Source organism: Sebastes fasciatus, chromosome 13 (genome assembly GCF_043250625.1).
Source record: "Sebastes fasciatus isolate fSebFas1 chromosome 13, fSebFas1.pri, whole genome shotgun sequence".
Lineage (NCBI taxonomy): Eukaryota > Metazoa > Chordata > Actinopteri > Perciformes > Sebastidae > Sebastes > Sebastes fasciatus.
The window spans coordinates 16,565,267-16,588,333 of record NC_133807.1 but is presented as its reverse complement, the minus strand read 5'-3'; the positions used below and the strand labels follow the sequence as shown (position 1 = coordinate 16,588,333).

General features: G+C 40.3%; 1 protein-coding gene across 1 annotated transcript in view; it reads right to left on the bottom strand.

Moving 5' to 3' along the window:
• The window catches only part of LOC141780562 (shisa family member 6), a 234,115-nt gene that overhangs the window by 56,620 nt on the left and 154,428 nt on the right, over positions 1–23,067 (bottom strand). The gene's annotated exons all lie outside the window — the stretch shown is intronic.

Here is a 23,067-nt window from a genome sequence, read left to right as displayed (position 1 = left end):
TTATGCATACAGGCTTCTCAAAATAAACTTCTGTCATCACAGGAAACAACTTAGTTAGGTTTAGGAAAAGATGGTGGTTTGGGATAAAATAACTACAGAAGTGGTGTTGCTTGTATGAAAGTTACGTGACAAATAAATCAACGTTGAATTCTGGTTTCAGAACCAAGAAGTTCCCCACACGTGTCAACTCCAGTCTTTTCAAAACAAAACTACTTAGTTAGGTTTAGGAATAGATCTACTTGGAAAGGTTTAGGCTACAAAACTACTTATTTAGCTTTAGGAAAAGATCACCGTTTGGGTTAAAATAAGACCGGAAGTGTCGTAACATAAGTATGAAAGCTACATGACAAATAAATCAACTTTGACTTGTAGTTTTACGAGGGACACAAACACCAGTCTCCTGGGGGAAAGTCTGGTGTGTTTAGACCGTGCCATCCACCCCGACCTCCTCCCTACGAGGCGTTTGTCGCTCTTTATACTTCCTGGTTCACGATTACGTGAATTAAACATGGATTGATTCGTGGGATATGCGTATACAAATTTCAGTGCATTACTTTTCGTAGGTACGGACGGTGTATGAGAACAGCCTGGGCAGATACAACCTTTCTTGGTCTGGTAGAACCAATAGCTTGTGATGGCTAATATGAGCTAATGGTAGCAAACTTGAGATAGATATTTGTGCTACTTTTACACTATGTTTTAGCTTTTACCAGCTCGTAGCGTCACTCATGGCCGCAATTTGTGTGTCTTGGGCAGATTAGATGGCTATCCTACAGCAAAAAAAAAAAAATTGCAATTGCCATTTTTGAAAGTCATTTGAGAAGCATTTCAGCGAGATGATGAAAAATGTGTAAATACATGACAAGAGACATGACAATCACACATATGACACACAAATATCACCACAAAACAATATCATCTCTGGCAGTCATAATAATTGTTAGTTGTATAATAATTATAATTGTTAGTAATTAATTATAACAATAATGCCGATAAGGAGTTAGTATAGCAGGGACAAGTATTAATAGCAATAATAATGAAAGTAGGCAAAAACAACACTTAAAAGAGGGAGGAATTAAATTGATTAAACAAGGAGAAGAAAAAGAAATACATAAATAAAATACAAGAAACGCACACAAAAAAAAAGCTAGACAAACTGCTCTGTTCTTCTGGTGGTTACTAAACAGCTTCAGGTTCATTACCACTCTGGTCTGGAAAACTTAGAAGGATGCTGTCCGAATTTTAAGCTGAGAATCAGAGACATATTTGGCTGAGTGTCACATCTGGATTTAACTCAGGTGTAAATGAGGCCTTAGTCTAGCTTTACCCATTTCAACAAATGTAATTTCCTCTGGTTGGGTGCAGACTCACTTATTGACATGAATCAGGAGGTGAAACCAAGTAACAGGATCACAGCTGAAGGCAGACAGTTCACACGACTTCACACCTCTCAGAGAGACATTAATGATAGCCTGTAATCAGCCCTGACACATTACAATGTTTTTTAACGGCAGAACATTGTTTTGTGAAAGGCTGACTGAAAACTGTCACCTTGAGTGTTCATTAACACGCCTGGCGCGTTTTATTGGCACGCGATTCTCACCCACACCTTCATACCTGTTGGGCGAGGTGGGACTGCTTTTTCGTCGTATGTTGCAGAAGCACAGGATACATTTGAGCTGCTACGCTTCTTTCCCAGGAGACCAGAACCTCAAGCTATTTTTGATACCATTTATCAAATTTAATGGCTAAAAGATGAGTTACAAAGATGACTGCTGGAGCTACAGACAGCGAGGCAAGTCAGTCAGACAGCCTGTTTGATGGGTTTTTATCACGCTGAGATGAAACCATGACAGACTTCAAAAAAGGGAACATCTGTAATCTCCATCTGTTAATGAGGAAAAGGAAAAGGTTATCAGAACCGCAGCAGGAAAGCAAGAGATGATTTATTCCTGCTCGTACGCTGTCTTTATTCTGGCCAGTGTATCAGTTAGAGACCTGCAGGCTTTGTGTTCGGAGGCATTCGGCCTTTTCGTCAATGGCATTAACACAATGACAGCTTACATCACCTGTGGGTGTCATGACGGTTATTTATTCAGCCTGAGGAAAATGAGTTTAATCAGGAAGGAACGAACGAGAAACTAAGGGACTGTACGAAAATTATTTGGGTGTGGAGGACCAACCCTGTTCTTACTCCCAGCTCGTCAAATGCCGATGTTTGGTCAGTGCCCCTCAGCGTCTGATACCGACACACCGAGGCACCCTTTAGCGTCTGTATGAGCAAACCGTTCCCACAAAAAGGCGTATGAATGCCACAATAATATACGAGGCATTTAGCGTACAATAAGTATGCCTTTCTTGATTTCCGTGTGTCACTTGTACGCCATGTATCCTGTACTGACTGCAATATAAACACATATACGTATTAAATGCTACAGTAAGAGTTAGTGATGTAGAATAAAAAGCAAGAAAGACCGCTTCTGGTGGGGGGATGGCGAGTTGGATGTGTCCAACAAACAGGACCTTTAACCAGAGACCCTTGTTCGAGATGGTGTTTAGTTTTATAAATTACGTTAGTGACGTCACATGACGATTGTCAGTTACAGCAGTTACAGCCCTAGCCCTAGGTCTCCTACAATATCAGATTTTCACCACACAATTGTCGGGGCAAAAATAATGAATGATAATGATATTCGCAAAAGGCTATTTACGGAAAATTTAAAAAAAAAAGAAGAAAATAATTAATCAAATTGATCTTAGTTTATTGTGCATTTTGTCACTTTTTTGGTAAATGAGTTACACTCCAAATACGAGTGTAGGGAGGTGGAGAGAGAGTCTGTGACCATAACTGGTTTAAGAGGCACTGGAATATTTACACAATATTATCATATGTGAATTATTTACATGATATTAGTATTTATAATTGAAATACTGGTAAATACTGGTATATTGTGACACCCCTAAACTGAACAGTTATCACCACTTCAGTGACAGGCAGCAGCTCTAAGGCCCTCACGGGAAGGCTGAAATAAAATATAAATCTAGGGTTAGAAGATTTAAAAGCTCTTCCAAATATTTCAGACTACCCTCTTTTCAGCAATACGAATAATTTGCGTACAGTCCTTATCTATGAGACTGACGGTTGATAAATTCTCAGAACATATCTGTTATTCAACAGATGGTGATTCAAGAGTTCACTGATTTTTACACACAGCTTAACACCACCACCAATAATTTTATAGAGTGTGCTGCTGTGTTTTCAGATGCCACAAAGTGCATCAATCACAGATCATCCAAAGTCCTCCAAATTGCGTAACAGCTCTGCATTCCAGGTAGGATCCCAGGACTAGACCAATGCCCCTGTGGACTGAATACAGATTCAAAATTTTCTAAAATATTTCCTACCAAGTGGGCATAAACATGCTGTGTATACCTGCACGCACACAGACTCAGACACTCAGACCCAAACTCCTGTCAGGTTTTTACCTTCGTAGTGCATTGCTGCGGTGACACGAGATGAACTCGTCAGTGAGTTCATCGAGTCTAGATTTCATTTCATGCTCTGCCATGTTTTTAAAACATTTCATGTTACTGTGACCTCCATTCTCCTCAGCTCACAGCTTTAGCTGCTGTTTATTCATCATTGAGGATCCATCCGTTTCCTCTGAGACATGAAATATACAGTACGATGTGGGCAGAGAGGGGTCACTCTCTGACAGTGCAGTTTTAAAGCGTGAGGGTGCAGAACTGATGGGGAAGTTTCACTTTGCTTTTCAGTGCCCTAAAATTACACTAATCGACCGGACGAGGTGTGCTGTTGCCTGGCAGGGTCGTCTCTCTGTCTCTCTTTTACTCTGCACACCACTGGCTGGCTGCATGTCACCCAGATCACAGTCAAGAACCCTCACCGCACAATCATTCCAGTTGCTGAATAATACAAAGCAAACAGTGACCTAGTTTCGAAGTAGGGAACAAGCTCGAGAGAAGAGCTGGACTGGAATCAGGCAAGGGAGGCGGACTGAGGGAGGAGCGGAGGCGGATCAGGAGGCGTGGGGAGCTCTGACGGACGGGTTTAGGTATTGGTTTGTGTTACGATTTAGGAGTAAAGACGCGGTTCCTGTGTATAGACTGGAGCAGCAAGCATGGGATGCCATGTGAGCTCCCGAGTCCGGTCCAGACCGCCTAAAAGTCCCTGGCCGCCGCTTGTGGCCTCCTGTAAATGTGATTAAACAGGCAGGCACAAGAATACTGCAGCGAGCCCCTATCCTGGAGGCCTCCCTGCACAAGGAATGCAGTTCATAGAAAACAGGGGCCTCACACATGTGTCACACCATCAATCTGAATGTACACTTTCTGACCCTTGTACCCGACCTTCTGCATTCCTGCTATTTTCTATCTTTTGTTTACGTCGTGTTCATCTCGCCCCCGGAGTTGCCCCGGTGTTGCACTTGTTGCTAGGGAGCTTTCTGCTGCTGCTGCTCCCTCATCATGTAGGATGGAAACTGACACACACAGGAAACCAAAAATACACACATTAATCAAGCCATTTACAAAGAGAAACTTCATTCATAATTATCATATTGCTTCAATTTATTGCTAAAGGCATGTCACACATGGTAATTTAGGGGTTAATTACAGGTTGTGGGTTGGTTATGTTTTGGAGTGAGTGTAATTAATGATTTTAATCATCTGGGGCTCTCGATTAGACTCAACACATACATTTTGCCTTCAAGCAGGAGACAGTTGTTCAGTGGATGATATTATTTTCCTCTGGTCTGTAGTAGAATTTAGACTCCCTGTTTAAAGGTGTACCAGGCAAGCATTTAATGTAAAAACAGCCTCTTATGAAACACCTAATTGAAGCTGAAACAAAAATGATAAATGCTGCAGATTCAGTTTTCATTAAAGACGTCTCTGATGTGTTGTAGTTTGGACTCCTCCACATGCCTCATGTGACAAATCCAGTTCAAATGAGTTCATTTTGGGATCCGTTGGTACAAGTCGTTAAACACGAACTCTTCTGAACTCTTCTCTTCAACAAAAGTTGCCCAACCGCATACTGGAGGCAAACATGTTGCGCTGATGACGCGAGCCATGTTGCAACTCAACTTTGTCCTTGAGGGAAACTCTTCTTGCACGCAGGTGAAACAAACAAACACAGACGGGATGATAACACACATGAAACACATGATAAAACCTAACACATAAAATACAATATACATACAAGCGGACCATAGGAAATGTGGAACACATCCGGTTATCACCACCCAGCTTCATCAGTGCTTAAACTGACAACAGCAGATTGTTTTGGCCAGCAGAAACAAGCTCACATATCAGTACCTTTTAAGTTGTTAAACTTGTTGGCACTTGCTTATTTACACATCCAGCAGCTATATGGAGCAACATGATCATTAATTAGGAGTCTTTGTATTTGTGTCACCTGATGAATGTAAGTCAAATATTCTCTCTTTTTGCTCTGTTTTTGGTCTCCACCAACTCCTAAGGGAAATATCTGTCTCTTTAGCTGCTAAATGATCCACTATGTTCACCAGTTCGTCTCCAACTGTGTCTGTCTGCTGTTTGCTGCTGCAGCAACCCTGTTCCCATACTGTACAACTAAACTGCAGAACCAAAATACGTTCTGAGGGAAATGTACTTCCTCCCGGATTAAGGTGGCAGTTTTAAACACGTGATTGTGAATGGAAACAAAACAAAATGAAAACAAAACTGCTGGGTTAGGTTTAGTAAAAAACATCATGGTTTGGCTTAAAATGACTTTAAAACAAAACATAAATGCAAGAAATGACTACATTTCACACAAGACAACACCGGTCTCCTGAGTTTGTTAGCTCACCAGTAGTGGCCTTTCTCGCTTGTTATCCGTTATTATTCAATTACGTTTTTATTCAACGTATTTTCATTCATGGTCGCTCGATATACTCAGTCACCTCTACGAGTTGCTCATTGTACTATGTCACTCACTGCGGCCGTGCGAGGTATTTGTGATACGTAAAAGACAAACATAATCCACGACAAAATTTAACTGAGAATGCACTTTAGTTGTATGGGAACGTACTTTTTAGGAGACAGAGCTGGCAGCTGAGCAGGTAGTGTACGGTCGTTTTTTAAGGCTTTTTCCCCTGAAAATGACACTTTGAGAGCTGTGAGAATGAAGCAGAACAGTAAAGTTGCAGCCGGAAAGCTAAACAATGAGCTGAAAGTCACTATAAGGCTCCATAAAGCTGAGGGAAGCTGCAGATACAGCTGATAATTCTCTGTAGGTTCACCACTACGAGTGAAATGTGGGACACGTCCTCAGCTGTCCAGCGGCAGTATGTACTCTATATGTATGTATGTGGGCCTCACTGGCTGGTAAAAATAGATTAGTGTACACAGACGTGAACTGGGCTGAAGTTCACGGTGCTGGGAGGATGACTGGGATTCCAGTGACACCAGTTTGTTACCAGAAAAAAGATTAGATGGTTGTCATGGTGACTTATGAGACATGCCAACTTCAACTGCTTTGAATTATCAGTTGACAGGTTTGTCAATACATTGGATTAAATTTGGATTTTTCTCCTCTGATACGTTGCATATGATCTATATTTTTTGAAGCACATATTTCTGAACACTGAACACTTCAGTTGGTTGTCTGAGTGCCATTATTTTGCCTTTTAGCTTCTGATTCCTGTATGTTTTGTGTCTGTTGTTGTGTTTTTCTATGTTTTTCATTGTAATGTTATCTGTCCTCAACTGTACTTGTTCTTTTCTTTGTGATATTATCTGTCCCCGTTTGTACTCATATCTGATGCTTTTTTATTTGCTGGCCATCTTGATCAGGACTCCCTGGCTTACGAGATATTGTATCTCAGTGCGGAACTTGGCTGAATAAATAAAATTAAAATGAGACGCCCTGACATTTTGATGTACAGAAACACACAAAAACAGAAATCCAGTGTGATCCAAAGCAGCAAAAACCCAAATATGGTGCCAGTTTTATTATGTATAATCTGGAAAATAACAAAAATAAATCAACCAAATGAAAAGAAACTTTGATGTGTTTCAGCCTGATAAAAATAAAAAGTATATTATCAACAAAAGCTGGTCCTTCCAGATCCAGGTGTATTTATCAACTGAAAGCCCTGTGGCTACACACAGGTGATCTCCATTCAACTAATCATGTGACTGGCTGCACATGTGATGATTCAGGTGTGTCCAATTGAAAGCAGGTGAATACTTCTGCAAACATTTATTTTGTATTTTATATTGTCAATATAGTCACAGTAGTTTAAAGTTTAATTTTTTTAAGTTTTAAAGTATCACAAAAGTCAAATTATATCTGCTTTTTATTTAAAGTCTGGAAAATACAAAAAAAAATCTTAAGAAATCTTTAGTTAATTCAATGTGAAAATGTATTGAACAAATGTATTCTCACAGTAATCTCTCTATACACTGACATACAAATTAATAACTTTAAATAATATTTAATTCCCTTTCCAGGAAACTAGGTGGAACCTGAACGTGAGTGACGTTACACCATTAGACGCAGGTTTTCGCCTGTCCGTGCACATCCAAATTTTTCTGACTTTGCGGACACGATGGGCGGAGGAAATGGAGAACTTTGAGGAGCTTTGAGAATATCGGTTCACCGCGAGGAGAAATCCGTACAAAGTATAAAAGATCCAAACGTTTCCTCGTCACGATTCCACTTCAGCTCGTGTCCGTGCGACCGTCTTTGCGGAAAGTATAACCGAAGCTTTACCGATCACCGCCTTCATAACAAATATCAGGATGTTAAACATGAAGCAACCATTGTTTCCAATTCATTTTATTCTTTAATATAACAATATCGATATATTTTATTTCCTTTTTGGTTATGACCAAAGTTTGCAGAGTTGTCAGAGGTGATTGGTATTACAGTATGTTATCAATCGTATACCTCAGTAGCAGTGAAAAGAAGCAACCTCTTAAATGACAAGCTTAATGTCTTTCATTATTCACAACGCTGATTTTTGCTCTTGTTCATGCTGGTAATTTACCCTAAACTAAATAACCCTTTATTTTTGCTTGTTCCTTTTTCAATAGTTACATTGTACATCTAAATTTTTAACTTTTTAATTGCAATTTTTCTCTTCTTTATTCATGTTTCTTATCTGCACCAATACACAAATGCACACTTTCTGCCCCTCGTACCCGACCTTCTGCATTCCTGCTATTTTCTATCTTTTGTTTACGTCGTGTTCATCTCGCCCCCGGAGTTGCCCCGGTGTTGCACTTGTTGCTATGGCGCTTTCTGCTGCTGCTCCCTCATCATGTAGGCTCGAAACTGACACACACAGGAAACCAAAAATACACACATTAATCAAGCCATTTACAGAGAGAAACTCATTCATAATTATCATATTGCTTCAATTTATTGCTAAAGGCATGTCACACATGGTAATTTAGGGGTTAATTACAGGTTGTGGGTTGGTTATGTTTTGGAGTGAGCGTAATTAATGATTTTAATCATCTGGGGCTCTCGATTAGACTCAAAACATACATTTTGCCTTCAATCAGGAGACAGTTGTTCAGTGGATGATATTATTTTCCCCTGGTCTGTAGTAGGATTTAGACTTCCTGTTTAAAGATGTACCAGGCAAGCATTTCATGTAAAAACAGCCTCTTATGAAACACCTAATTGAAGCTGAAACAAAAATGAATAATGCTGCAGATTCAGTTTTCATTAAAGACGTCTCTGATGTGTTGTAGTTTGGACTCCTCCACATGCCTCATGTGACAAATCCAGTTCAAATGAGTTCATTTTGGGATCCGTTGGTACAAGTCGTAAACACAAACTCTTCTGAACTCTTCTCTTCAACAAAAGTTGCCCAACCACATACTGGAGACAAACATGTTGCGCTGATGACCAGAGCCATGTTGCAACTCAACTCTGTCCTTGAGGGAAATTCTTCTTGCACGCAGGTGAAACAAACAAACACAGACGGGATGATAACACACATGAAACACATGATAAAACCTAACACAGGGTTATCCTGATATAATAAACTTCTTTCAAGACTAAGAAGGTTTTCTGGGTTTGCATGTTGGTGTCCCGTGATGGTGTAAATGCTGTTTCAGAGGTTTTCCCACCTCAACACAAACAAAAACACTGAACAGATGTACGTAACTGAATAGTCAGGCTTCTCCCTTCATGGATTATCTGAAATACTACTCTCCTATCTTGGACCCAATGAGGGATTATTGAGAAGGTTTGACCTCTGACCTCAGCCACAAGTAAAGAAGCTGGTTAGCATGCAGCTGTCATCGTGCACAACAGATAGTTACTGATGCACGAGCAGTGCATTGTGCAGTGCAGGCATTAACCAGCTGCAAAGATTTGGATGTCAGTTCTTTTACAATCTGTGTAATGTTGCTTCCTGTGTCACACAATGATTGATTTAACTGGACTCCCATGAAATGTCAATGATTTGGAAATGCTCTTGTTTTCACCCCCTGTTGCTTGTGGAGGTTTTGCCACCATACTGACTCAACAAAAGCTGGACCTTCCAGATCCAGGTGTATTTATACTACAATCAAATATTTTATATGCAATTTTGTAACAATGACAATTAACTGTGAAATTCATTATAGATTGTAAACGGCTCAGAAAGGCTTTTCTATGGACATTTTGACACTGCTTCCTTAAATCCAAGCTGGAGGATAAAACCACATACCACCTTAAATGCTGTGTCACACCGTGCACGGATTTCAGTCGGAAAAAAAAATCACAGAAATTTATAAGAACTGATTGTCTCGGTTCTTATGAATGCTTGCACACCCGGACAGACCACAGTTTCAGCGGCTTTCTGCCTGCAGGGAATATGTTTGATCAATTAACTCCTTCGTTCCGGTCATACCACCCAGCCCTCCTAAAAATTACATTCCCATATAACGAAACTGCATTGTGAATTACGTTTCTAGGAAAACGTATTTTGTCACGGATGGAAGTTTGTTTTTGACGTATCACAAATATGTTTGTAATCATAGTCCGTGGAAGTCTATGTAGGAAGGAGAGTGAGTGGGTCAAACAAACCAGCCCGGTCTCGTTACCAGGGCGTCAAATACTAAAGCTTTGTGGGAGGGGAGTTGGATGGGTCCAACAAACACAGGGCTTCCATCCAGGAGACTGCTGTTTGTGTTCCCTGCGAAAGTTTCACGTTCACTTTCAATTGGCTGATCGTTTATCCAGTGTTCACAGTCATATTTTTCACTGTAAAAACAAAGTAATTTTAAGCCCAACCATGCTGTTTTTTTCCTAAACCCAACTAAGTTTTGTTGCATAAACCTAAACAAATGTTTCTGTTTCATTCACAACATTAAGCATGTGTTTTACTGCGACCGTAAAAGTGACGCCTTTGACAAAGCGTCAGTATGTGACGAGTTGGCGATGAGAACGTGTTGAACAAACACAGGACTTTTCACCCACTTTGTCCTGTATCAGTTAATGTTTACTTATTTTAATTTAGTCTGTAGTTTAATAACGTAACAAATGTAATAATCTTATGCCAAACCATGATGTTTTTACTTAACATAACCAGGTAGTTTTGATGCTTTTTTTTTGTTTTGTTTTAATTTACAACATTAACCACGTGTTTAAAACTATTTCAAACTGCGACCGTAATCCGGAAGAAAACACGTTTCCATCAAAACGTAATTGAGAATGCAGTTTAGTTGTATGGGAACGTCATTTTGTAGGAGACAGGTTTGTATTTCCAGGTATAGCTGCAGGTAGCTTTCTGCTAAAATGGGGGAACACCAATTTGGATTGTCAACACCCAATACTGTACGACAAACACTACTACCTCAACAACCTAATAAAGGACAATGTATGGCTTGAGATCGGCCAGCAGCTTAGATACGATGAAGATGGTAATGTAGCTGATATCATATGCATATGCTAATGTTATATGTTGGTCATGGAACGGGTCAAGCACGATGTTTGCATGTGGATTTTCTGTATTCCTGCACCGCACTTTCCCATCGCACTGGGAGAAATGGCTTTAAAGCCACCTTTTAATACTGAAGGTGTTACAAATTTGATGCAGTTTTTTTCAAAAGCAAGGAGAGTGGGAACAGGAAAAACAAATCAAATCAAGCATCTAAAAAACAAAACAAGTAAACTCATCTTGTAACATTTTATTTGTCAAACAATCTCCAGTGAAAAATATAAAATGATTAAAGCCACAGTGCAGGTCTGGATCAGACTGACACTGGGGGAAGGAAACACTCAGTGCTTCTAATCAATGTTGTTCAATCATAACAGAGACTGAAGTGTGCTGATCAGAGCAGCTCTGAGGAGTCCTCTTGACATCACGAGTGGTCGCCGTGGCTCTCAGGCACACGGATGTTACATGTTGGCTCGTAGGTGGTTTGTGTAAGTCACCTTCACCGTTATTCTGCATGTGTGGACGAGAAGGTAAGATTCTGATTTCATGGTTGTTTTAAAAGCCTCTTTAACACAAAAACATCTAAAACCCAGCAGGGACACTGTAAGTGTGTTTCCATCCACCTGCTTTTATACACATTTTTAATAAAAAACAACAGCACGTTCTCACCAAATGACTTATGAATGACGTGGCAATTTGTAGGTAATTTTCCGTGCAATCATAACGCCGTTTTTGCTTTTGGCGTCATTTCACACCATAAACTGACTGCATTGCAAATGCATCCGTGTGAATATGCTACTGATGACTGAGTGATGTTGAATAAAAAGTGAGAAAGACTGCTCATGGTGGGCGTCAATACATTTCCAGGAAAAGAGTACAAAGTTAATTGATATGCTTTATTTCCATGTCTGCTGATAAATAGATAATAATTAGCAAATAACTTATTTGAAATTTCTTTAAAAAAAACTCCCTGAATCATTACATTACATTAGCTACCAGGTTACATTTGTGTAGACAATAAGTCACACAATGGTGAGATTTGTGCCTGATCAGAAGTGTCTTCTATTAGTTTTGGTTTTCCACCTCCGATGAAGAGTAGAGCACAGACGCTTCTCATGCCGAAGGGCCCTATTTTAACCATTATATTTCCAGCATATAATTATCAAATAATGTTTATAATAAAGTAATTTTCGATAGATTTTGAGGTAAATATTGGGGTAATTTGGCAATAATCCCAAAGAAATTCCAAATAGGTTACTTGCTAATTATTACCTAATTACCATGAAATTTGCGGACTTGTAAAATTAAATGTTACTGGTTTTTTTGGGGTTTTTTTAATAAAAAAAAAGGGTCAATAATTTCCCAAAACAGCTGATCACTGTAGTTTTTCCCAAACAAACAGGAGGAAATAGTGCATTTGTTGGGGACTATTTCCAGCGGCGGATGAATTCACATTATGTGCTCTATAGTGAGTATTAGTGGCAGCAGGATGGTGTGTGTGGGATTGAGTCTAAACAAACTACAGCATGTTTGTTCATGGTGATGAAGGAACATTGATGTGTTTTTAACAGATTAGATGTTGGAGCTCTCAGGCCTGTGATACGTACACAATATGTGTTAGTAGGATAAAATGTTGTTTTTGGTCTTTTAATGGGAGTTGTTGACTATGTTTTTTTTTTTGTACATTATATATACATCCAGGATCAATAAACTCCTGGAGCAGCATCAGACTGCAGAACAGATGAAATGACTGACAGCACACACAGAGTTTTACAACCAGCCACAGGTGTGCAGATGTGTTTTAAATGGAAAACATGAGCAGTCTCATTGTGTTGTGAAAAGCTCTGCTATCAGAGAAATCGGTAGTCCTGGAGACATGATGCAACAAGTTCAATGGAGCTCTAATATCATGTTGTGATGAAGCCTAAGCTTTAGAAAAATGGAAATATGGCGTGAGATGTGATCGCATGTATAGGATGATGATGGTTTTCATGAAGCCACAGTGCATTGAGCACTATGTTACTGACAGAAAAATCACTGATTGAAACACATTCTGTCTGTGTGTGTTGGCTGTGTGGAAGCTCACGAACGCTATACGCTGGCAGGAGCTGTTAAAAAAAAAAAAAAACCTGCTGCAGTGTGAAAGTGGGCTCGTTGTTTCCTTGGGAACTGAGAGGAGAGCTGGGAGAGAGCGACACTGACCAATTAAGAGGCGAGAGGGCCGGCGCTGCTGCTGCTCCTCTCACATGGCCTTCGCAAATTATCTTTAATAAGAGCCTTTTCAGTCACCTCAGTGAATAAATGCAATTAAAAAGACAAAAAAAAGCAAATTATTAAAGCCTTTGTCTTCACTTTATTTGAAGCGCACCCCAATTTCATCACATTTCCTTGAATTTCATCTCGAAATCATCTCTTAATTGAGAGTCACGGCATGTTTTAGGATTTTATTTCTTACTGCGTTAATGGAGTGACACTCAACAGTCTATTTCTCTAACTGAGTTTTTAGGATGCATTTGGGTGAAAGGGACACTCGGAATATTAAGATAATAAAGTCTGACTTTGGCGCATACTAATACATTTTAAGATGGTTTAAAGGCTGTGAAAAGAAAATTTGTTTTTAAACACATTATAAATGTTGGAGGATTATTACTGAAAACATGTGCAAAGGCTGTGAACCAATGTGCTGAGTAACTTTCACAGTAATCTGCTCACTAGATCTTGATTTGTTTGTGTGCGACTGAACATGTTATCCAGTTAGTGACACTGGATATAATGTTAAGGGGTTCACTAAAAAAACACAAGATTTCATCTGCTGAGGATCATGAACATCCAGAGAAAACTTCGTAGAAATCCAGTGATTAGTTCTCGTGATATCTTGTCATGGACCAAGAGTTGGTCGAAGGAACCATCCCCAAAATCAGAACGAATCTTCCTCTGGGGACCATGAATATCTAATCATGATCTAATTTCTTAACAAATTACAATTTGTCAAACAATGTCTGTACATCATTGAATGAATTGATTAAATGTTTGGCTCCCTGATAAACAAGCTGAACTCATAACACACAGAGGCCAAACATCACTCACTAATGGTAGTACTTGATGTTACAGAGATACAGTGTTCTGGTTTCAGGGATTCTTGTGAACGGGCCAAGTTGACATGAGATCTCGTGTTCCGCTCAGTTGAATGTTATGAAATAACCGCCGTCCTCCCTTTATCAGTCTCCACCAGCAGCAGTTGTTGTTCCTTTTGGATTTATTTGTCTTGTGATCAACACTGTCATCGTCAATAGTAATTACCAGAATGACTTCACAGCTGGAAGCAAAAAATTCAAATGAAACAAAACTGCGAAATTCACACATTCCACATCATTTAAAGCTGCTGTCATCGCATTTTGTTAACTTTAGTGATTAAAGAAACACACACACAGGCCTCTCACCACAAACAAAAGAAAAAAAGCCTCCTCATCTGGTCTTAAGGCCTTAAGTTAAAAGGTCACTGACACAGATTCTTCGGTGCAAATGAAATGTAGAGGCTGGCCGCTTTTTACATAATGAAGGAGTGACTATCAGGACCTCACTGAACCTATTTTTATTATCAACACAGGTCATAACAGAAATATGTGGATCATTTGAGGCAGTTTTATTTAACAATATCAGCCCAGTCGCACAGCAGTTTGTGACGGAATTGAATGTATTGATTAGTTTACAGAGACATGAATTTCCTTTTTTTCATGATGGTCAGCACAAAATCAAAGTATAAAGAGTGACGAGGAGGTCGGGGTGGATGGGTGGGTCAAAAAACACCAGACTTTCACCAGGAGGCCGCTGTTCGTGTTCTGTGTGAAACCAGAAGTCAATGTGGATTTATTTGTCACGTAACTTCCGTACTTAAATTACGACACTTCCGGTGTTATTTTAACCCAAACCATGATTTATTCCTAAATATAAGTTATTTTATTTTGAAAAGACTGGAACGGAAATTGACACATGCGTCACCTGTTGCTGGATATTCATAGAGAAGCACCAAAAATACGTTGTTGAAAATCGTGCTGAACATCACAAAAAAAAAGGAAAACTTGTGTTTATGTACACGAATCAAATAGATTAAACTGTGTGACTTTTTCGCGAACTACCGTGAGACTGTGTTGGCACAGGAGCTTTAAAATACCAAAGTTTGAGGACAGTGCAGTCTTGGTGGAGGCATTACCAGGGGCGGATTTAGTGATTTGGGTATTATTATTATACCATTAATATTGCACAGTAAAAATCCTGCATTCAAATGTTTACTAAGAGTGAAAGAGAGGCAGCATCAGCACAATGTCCTTAAAGCAGCAGTGTGTAGAAATGGAGCAAATATGATTAAAAAAAGTTATTTTTATAAAAAGGTCACTATATCCTGACAGTAGTGCATGAGACAGGTAATCTGAAAAAAATCATGTGCCATGAGGAGGTGCAGAAGTCTAGTTTTCTCTCAGTACACTTGAATTACAATATGCTGAAAAGTTATTATGGAATATTTGCCCAATGATGCCAAAAATATTCTGCCTACTGAAGCTTTAATGTACTTAACGTCTGTTCGAGGTGGAGCTTATGATGCTGGATAGTTTAATGAATAGCATTATATTTGAATTGTTATATTTTGTGAGTCAAATCTGAATCTGCAATGTAACCAGTAACATTTCTCTGTCAAGTAAATGTAGTACTACAATGTTTTCCCTCAGAAGTAGAAGTACACAGTATGTAGTGTACAGTTGAGAAGTGCTTTGGAGGCATTTTGATGGTTATTTCAGGGTACAATGAGTTAGAATAGTAACATGATTCAATATTTTTCATATCTAAACATCATAATAGGGGCCCCAGGCAGTTGCCCACCTTCCCTAACGGTAAAGTCTGTCTTCCCTCTCTAATTGCTTTCTTATTACTCCGGGTTATGAAGTTTAAAGAGTTTTAGACAGTTTTGGGACAGAGGTCTCTTCTCACTTTAAAAACTACAATTACTGGATTGTTCTCCGATTTTGGGGGGATTGAAAAATATGAAGAAATGTCGTCACCGCTTGGTGTCAGATGAGATTCAGCGACATCATGAGGCAACGTAACAGAGAGGTATCCTCATGCTCTCACTTCTCAGCTGTAATAAATTGATTTCCAACGGTGGCTTTCCTGCAGCTGGGCAGTAAAAAATGTGCCCTCACAGTCTACGTCTGGCACCTCTGATGTCTGGCCAAGAGGATCTCATGTCTTCAGACCGCTTGATGACCTGGAGGCACCGCAGTGCGAGGGATGGATGGTGGACGGAGAGCGAACAGCGGCCGGCCACATGTCTCCAAACTCATCCACCAGAGATGAGACATGCGATGGAGAGAGGAGGTCAGAGTGAAGAAACTACTGTGTTCTCCTCATGAAGCGGGAGCACCTCACAGTTTGGCATGTCAAGTGTTTTTTTTAGCATCCCATTAGCAGGTAAACATCAGCAGCACAGTGTGTGTGCATGCTGAGGCCTCTCAGTGAAAAGGCCTCTGAGTGCTCTTAGCGTCCAATCGCTGATGCTGCTGCTGCTGCTGCTGTTGTGTGAGAGGTTTTTAAAGTGTTCAGATTAGTGGGAGTCCTGCATGTTTAGGGGGCTCTGGGATCCGGTGTGGACCAGTTGTGGAGCAGCTGTTACCGGGGGTTACAGCCTCCTCATCACCGCCAACAAACATCCACACAGCCTCCCAGAGTATAGAGCATCTTTCCTCTCTGCTCACAGCCACCCACACCTCTCTCTCTCTCTCTCTCTCTCTCTCTCTCTCTCTCTCTCACTGTGTTTCTCCTCTCCCACTCTGTCTCCATCACGCTCTCATCCCTCTCTGTCCTCATTCACCTCTCTGCTGCTGCTTGTGGAAATGGCTGCCGCGCCGCTTGGATGTCAAGGCCATTGAGAGGCTGAGAGAGAGTGAAAAAAAACAACTCCATTAGTTTCAACATAGGTGGCACTTCTGCTGTGCAGTGTTGTGAACGTCATCCAGTGAAGGACTTGTGACTTTGTTGTGATGTGTGTGTGGGGGGGGGGGATGTTGCATGCTTTGCTCTGCACTCCCATCACGTGGTCAGTGAGAGTACTGCAGTTTTACAGCAGATGATAATCTGATTATCTGATTATCTGATTATCTGATCAGTGTCTTTCCCCCCCCAGGCTGTTTACATTTACATACATGTGTGATGGTTTGTGGAGTGTAAGAACTTCATAGTGACTGCTATCTTCTGTGACACAAAAGTAATTCATTCTGTGGGCAGTTTCTAGAAAGCGTTTTGCTCAAGGATAGGAAGATCTTTATTCTGAAGAATCACCCAGAGCACATAAAGTGATATGTTTACACTGCAAGAATAACCCACAAGAACCGTTCCGTGCAACACAACAACAACAACGGCTTTAGTTTATCCCCTTAAAGCTTCAGTAGGCAGAATATTTTTGCCATCAGTGGGCAAAAATTCCATAATAACTTTTCAGCATATTGTAATTCAAGTGTTCTGAGAGAGACTTCTGCACCTCCTCATGGCCTCGTTTTCAGGCTTTAAAAAAATATAGCTCGTGACGGAAGACATTGGCCAATCACAGGTCATTTCAGAGAGAGAGCATTTCTATTGGCTGTGCTATGGCTGGTGGGCGGTGCTTGCTATTTCCTCAACTTATCTCAACATGGCTGCCGGGTCACAAACTTTCTCATTTTACAGCTAAAGAGTACACTGCAAGATGATTCTGAAAACATTTGAGGTGAGAAATAGGCATTACAGTAACAAAATATTGATTCATATTTGATCAGCGCTGCCTAGTTTGACCGTTTGGTCGGAGTTTGCGAGTGATTGACAGCTGCTCAGAGACGGCAGACTCCAGATCAGCTCTGACTGGTTGTTTTCCCCCGGAGGACACAGAGGTACATGATTTTTTTCAGATTACCTGTCTTGTGCACTACTGTCAGGATATAGTGACCGTTTTATAAAAAATAACTTTTTTAAAAATCATATTTGCTCCATTTCTGCAGCTTTAAATGGTTCATCTACAGGACAAAGTGCAAAAGAGTGGTTCTTGCAATAAGGAGGCAAAATGCATGAAGAAATTTAAATATAAAAGCTTTTATTGAGCCAATAAATACAACATTATCATACATCACGGGGTGCAACATTCAAACTACATACTTGCAACCAATGTGTGAGCATGCAAGATACCTGCAGGACTAATTCATCTTCAATTTGAGAGTGAAAATCATTTGTGAATATGGATGCTGTGTGGAAGCAAAAAAACATACAAAGAGAAAACAGCATCAGTAAAAAAATAAAAAATAAAAAAAAAAATAGGCCAACATGAAAAACAGTAAAGTTGCAGCAGCAGCCGCAGCTCTCATTGGATATAAACCCAGTCCTGTGAGGCTGAAAGACTGAAAGGCTTGTTGTTTTTGCTGTCAAGTCAAAACAGGGATTGAAATAATTACCAAATAATTGGATTTAGTCTCTTAAAATAGCAGCATCACAAGAGGAAAACCCACGTGGAGATTTTGTGTAACCAGAATTGTGCTTCGGCGCTCCACACAGAGCAGATATTCTCTTTAAATATGTCTTGTTTTCTTGTCAAAAAGAACCATGTCCACTTTTTATGGCTCCTGACGTCAGCCTCTGATCCCCCCCTTTTGTCCACGGCTTGTGGAAACAGCAGCTTTAAGGCGCTGCAGGTCAACATGCAGAGAGCAGATATAATCAGAGGATTAGCGTCCTGGAATAGGTTTCCTCTGAGAATACAAACAGCAAGCAGCCTCATGACCTGAGACACGGGCTAATAAAAGACATCAGGCTCTGGTCTGACTGTCTGTTAACGTTTAGCTCTTTGTTCTAGAAAAAGGGACAGATAATTATGAGAACAATTTTGAAATCAGAACAAATCATGCAAAGCAGATTTTTTGGTCAGACAGTCATCATCTCTCTAAACCAGCTTTCCAGAGTATCAAGGCACTCGGTCGAGGCAGTGGCAACAAGCTCCTGGTTTCTATGGAGACGCCACCTACACAGCCAGCAGCGGAGGCAACATAAACGTCTCTTCCCAGTGTTTTTAAATTCTGCTGCTGCTTCTTCCCGCTGTGTTAGTCACCTTCACACTGGTGTCTATCAGTATATAGGGCCGATGTAAGAGCAGTGTGTGCGGAATATTCATTCCATGTTGTGCAGAGTGTGTTTACATCCAGAGGAGAACAGAGGTCAGAGCTCCGTCAGTGTTACACTCGTTACATAACATGTCTCATTTTGAAAGGGTTTTTCAGAGGTAATGGGAACCTTCTGCTGGAGGAGAAAGCTTCCACAGTTAAGAACCAACATGTTTTGTTTTTTTACAGGCAAAGCTGTGACGTAAACACACATATTTTTGAATATTTCCTCTTCAGATTTTCCTGTAAAGAAAGTCAGTTGCTATTGAAAAGAAATGAGATTATAATTTATATCTCCTCTGGCCTGCAAAGGGGAAAAGAAGAAATTAAAGATGCACTTTGAGCTGCAATTAACAAGTTGTTTTCATTGCTAATTAAAGCTGAAGTAGGCAGATTGGGGCAAATATGGTTTAAAAAAAAAAAAGTATTTTTATAAAACGGTCACTATATCCTGACAGTAAGTAAGTAAAGTAAGTAAAGTTTATTTGTATAGCACCTTTCACAGATACAAAATCACAAAGTGCTTTACAATAATAAAAAATACATCAGTCAATATTAAAAGTAGCGATGACAAGCACAGGGCTGTCAAGCTAAAAACACAACAAAAGAAACAAATGAGGACAAAGACACATAAACAGGTAACAAATACAGTCAAGAAGAGGCCAATAAAAGCAATGAATAAAGTGGAGTTGATTATTCAGACGAATTATCAAAAGCCTGTCTAAATAGAAACGTTTTCAGCTGCTTCATAAAAATAGTAACAGTAGTGCCTCTATGTCCTCCGGTGTCCTTTGGTGCTCCTAATGGCATCTGCAAGATTTCACAGACCGGTGATAAACAAGCAGTCAGAGCAGAGCTGATACACATTTTAAAAAGCATTCGTGATTTTTATTATTCTGTTGTTTAAAATGGCATTACATTTGGTGAAGAGTGTATTATGACTTGTTTAAGACTTGAGTGTATTTTTTTGTAGCATTTTTTTTTTCTGTGTGATCTCATAATGATGAACACAACCCACATCTGCTCTGCCCACAGTTCTAACATCTGTGTACCTGAGAGTTTAAACAGCTACACTTGTTAATGAGCCTGTTCAACCCTGTTCATATGTCAGCAAAGGATGCTTTATGTTTATTAATATGCTGTGTTATTCCCAGTAGACTCTGACGACGTGTTTTTGTTTAATCTGCAGTAAATCTTTCTGTCTTCTGCTCAGTTTTAATCCCCACTGGGATCATTAAGTAACAACCAACAAACCTGCAGCTAATCACCATCCGAGGCCAATTCCTCCATCGGTGCTGCCGTGGAATGTGTCACTGTTAATTAGCTAAAGGTTGTGCACATGTGTAAAGTTATTATACTGACTGTAAAATCATTTTAAACGTTGTATCATGAGATGTAATTTCAGGGGTAATTACATGAGAACAGAATATTAAAGAATTAAGTATTAGGAATGAAGTAAAAGGTTTGTCTCTGTGTTCGTACTTTAGCACATCTGCCCACAGCTTTAAGTGAATCTTCTGTAGCAGCTGAAGAGGTGAGGAAACACCTTCGACAAAGCAGCTTTATTTAGCTCCTCCGACACAAAGGAGGAATGTTGGACCTCGGCGGGGTGCAAACTGGATAATTGTTTCACCGTCGCTGGGCGTCTGTTGATCCCAAAACACATTAGAACAACATCAGCGCTGAGAAAACACTGCAGCTGGAGAACTGACGGAGGATGTACAGTAGAGGGGAAACTCATCATCAGCATCATCTGTGTCACTTATCACAATGTTCTGGGCTGAAGAAGAAAGAGTTACTTGCTCGATTAATTATTAGTCGTAGACTTTTTAACCTCAGAAAATGTATGTTTGAGATAGTGTTTTCTCAGGTGATAAACTGTAATATAGAGACAGTTTCTAGATGACTGCAAACATACTGTATATGTGCCATTTCTGTACTGCAATTTTTCGTTTTCTTCTGAATGCGTTGACCGTGCAGAGTCTAACTGGAGTGATGTTGCACGCTGTCAAGCCACAATTAAGCACGACAGATCTGCTGGGTACATTTTGTGCAGTCAGTATCAGTAATGTGCACATCAATCATGTCATTTTGATTAATTATTATCATTACTACACAGTCTCTTCTGCACATCAACAAACGCGTAGGAGACTGACACGTTGAAAAGAGTTCCACTAACGGCTGGGCTTGTCAATAGCCTACAGGTAGATGTGTGCCTGCGATGAGCAATACAATGGGATGCGCCCTGCCAAGAGCGTAACGACCATGCCAAATGCACTTTTGGTAATTTTTGTGGCCTGGCTCACTTGACGCGCCTGTGGCGCACTTGGGCACACGGTGAGATCAGAAAGAACGCATTATTATTAGTGGGTGCATTTTTCTGTGACAATCATGATTTATCACATCCACCACTTTCACCCCCTTCAATCACAGAGCTATCCCCGTCATGACACACTGACAGTGTTGAATTCGAATTGCACAGAATGTAACCAGCAGATCTTCCGTGTGCAATTGTGGCTTAACAGTGCAGAACATCACTCCAGTCAGAGACTGCAGCGGGGTGCGCTTTGCCGGCTTTCTGTACTATATACACTTATCTTGTGCGCACAAATTAATCAAAACGTGGTAACGATTTAATTAAAGGGACTATCCATAACTTTCAGAAATGCTTGTTAACAGCGACACCTGTGGCCGTTAAGGCAACGAAAGTCAGCGTCGGGGCTCGCGCTTGCTCGCTCTAAATAGACATGAACGAGCATCGCTCAAAACAGTGAGGCGACACACGTCAGCTAAAACCACAATATCACTCTATATTTCAGCTGCTTGGCAGTAATGTTAGTTGACCATACGAAGGTCTCTCCATGAATCAATGCTGATCCTAGTGTTGGCTTTTCCTGCTTCAGCCCCGCTGCTTCAGCCTCCGGGGCTGAAGCAGGAAGAGTAACGTTATCGTCTCCCGGCTGCGCCCGCAGGGAGACACCGGCACCCGGTTGGAGACGATAACGTATCTCTCTGCTTCAGCCCCGTCACTTCACAAGACACGGGAAACCTCTGTTGGTCTGGAGGAGCTGCAGCATTTATTTCTGCACAAACGTCCACTGTACATTCACTAGATATTCTCAGAGCTAAACTAACTCTTCTGCAGTGAGGAGTGAGCGCGCATCCACGTTTAGAGGTGGACTCCTGTGCTGTGTGATTCGGTCTGTCTTGTGCTCTCGCTGCAGGTGATCGTTAGAGGTTATTTAACTGGATGCAGCCGGCAGCTCTCCACTCTGGTTTAGCTCTGTTGCTTTAGTTCCTTGATTTGCTCTTATGCACATCTTCCACTCATACACATCACACCCTATTGACTTTACTGATATCCCCCCTACCACACTTTAAACACTTAAGTTAACCCTTTAATTTGGTTTAAATAAATACCTTTTGTTAAAACTTGATCACGGTGCGTCTCTCTTCTGTTGTGGCCACGAGGCCTTTCTGACACAGCAGACATGTTGACTTTGTCGTAGCAGGAAAAGCACAGGTATTACTAATCACACTAACGATAGCACTGTTCTATTCTCTCCCAGTGAGTCAGCATGCACAATGCCAGGACATAAAAGCAGTTAAATGGAGTTCAGCCATCATTACTTTGATTATTTACACCTACTGTGACGAGTCAAAATGTCTTGCGTGATAAAGGCCTCTTGGTCATAACAGCTTGCTAAGTTAAAACAATAATTATGCAATTTGAAGAGCAGACACACATTTTACTTTAGTCTAAGTTAAGTTTGGAAAGATAAATATTTAGACTAAATGTTTATTGCACCTTCCTCTTCAACTGTTCTTTGCTATTTTTGTGCCATTTCAGTTCAACTTGGCTCTTTTTGCTCCGGTTTGTTCTTCTGCATCACTTGATCATCTATTTATTGTTTTGTTCCTCCTAGTTTTCTTTGGTAAACTGTGTTGTATCCACACTGTGTCAAAGA